Here is a 1907-nt window from a genome sequence, read left to right on the forward strand (position 1 = left end):
TATTCAGATTCTTAAAACACTATAAATCAAAGCCTTGGTTGTCAGTTTTTGTAATGGATTCAATTTCTTTAAATTTGTTGCATTTCTTTTTATAATAAACAAAATGTAAAGGCATGAGTTGTCTCTGTAAAGTTGCTTTGCAACGATTTGTATCGTAAAAAGCGCTATACAAATAAACTTGAATTGAATTAAAATAAGTTTAAAGACTTGTGCTACAACAGCAAAATATAATTGTGAACTGTAGTTGTCCATTGTGAACAAAACTTTATTAGCACAACAACACATTTTAACATGTTGACTATCCTTTGAGGAAAGTGGGTAAACTCTATCTACGTATTTGCATAATACATGTTTAAAATTTAAAATGCCAAAATGCTTTGTAATATAAAATCTGAAGTCTTTACAAAGCTGTTCAACCATTTGAAGTTTGAAATGAAAACTTATAAATACTGTAAAAAATGCTTTGTAATATAAAATCTGAAGTCTTTACAAAGCTGTTCAACCATTTGAAGTTTGAAATGAAAACGTATAAATACTGTAAAATATATATATATATATATATATATATATATATAAACTGATAAATGCTGTCTATTTTAAATGCTAGCATGCTGCTAGAGCAGGGGAGCTGAAGACCTTTGTCAGTCTGTTTACCGTGTTCATCAGCCCTGGTAATATATCTTCTGTCATTACCTCTAGGTTTATATGTATGCAGTTGTCATGTTTAGCAGAACACTTCATATGACAATCTACAAGATCAAACTGTGTGTGTACCAACAATGTATGGTATGGACATCAACCAAACTGACTGATGTTGCTGCCATAAGCATTGGTAAAGGTGAGCAATTTTTGGCTCAGTTACCCAAGCTCTAATCTACCTCTGGCCAAATATTCTCCATCTTAGACAAGTGTGGCTCATCATGGACTTCAAGATCATTGCTGTTCAAAGTGAGGACACAAATGAAAATTCAGTCAAGCTGCAGGGTGTTCTGGACGGGAAATAGGATGTACAGGCCATACTAGCATTTATAGTATCTTGAGGATGATCAAAAAAATCTTGATCACTTTGACCTAATGTGGGATGAGAGTAGCTACCGAGGTACTGCTGATGTCAAGAATTACTTTGCTTAAATATTTAATCTACTGGACAAGTACAATCCATTGTTCCTAAAGAGGCAAAGAGATTTTCAGTGTTTCTGTTTGGGATCGATATGAAATTCTAAAGGTCAAATAGACATCCGTGTTCAACATGGGAACTAAAGACTTAAAACGGAAGATTCCAGATCCCAGCTTACCACAGAAACTTACATAACAAGGTAAAATCAATGAACTATTACTAGGCTACCAGCACATGCAGACCAAATGGCCTTGGCCTTAGCCAAGATTTTTTTTTTTTTATTTATACAGAATTGGACACTAAAATGAATCCTTACTCTGCAGAACTTTTGAGAGCTCAACATTTGGCTATGGAAACATCTTATCAGTGGCAACTACACCAAATACATCCCTGTTCACACAGTTTTTGAACAGAAAACATGAAAAGACCGTTTAATCTTTTGCATAGGGTTCTGTCTGAGCTATGTTACCAAAGCTTATGTAAGATGTTCTCACATTTTTAGTGATGTTTAAATATGCAAGTTAATCAATAAGGCCAGTTTTAGGAGTCGTTGAACAGTGACACCTGATAGCGGGTATCAGAAACAACAGAGAGAGACAGAATAATAATGCCACCTTCTTGAGTTTAATTACCAGGAAAAACACACATACTGATAATATGTGTAACTTGAATGCATTGAAAGTTGATGTGAAGGGATTGTTCACCCCAAGATAAATATCTTACCCTCATGTTGTTCCAAACCTGTATGACATTCTTTCTTTCTTTCTTCTTCTTTTTTTTTTTTTTTTTT

This window comes from Sinocyclocheilus anshuiensis, unplaced genomic scaffold (assembly GCF_001515605.1).
Source record: "Sinocyclocheilus anshuiensis isolate Anshui unplaced genomic scaffold, SAMN03320099.WGS_v1.1 scaffold1696, whole genome shotgun sequence".
Taxonomy (NCBI): domain Eukaryota; kingdom Metazoa; phylum Chordata; class Actinopteri; order Cypriniformes; family Cyprinidae; genus Sinocyclocheilus; species Sinocyclocheilus anshuiensis.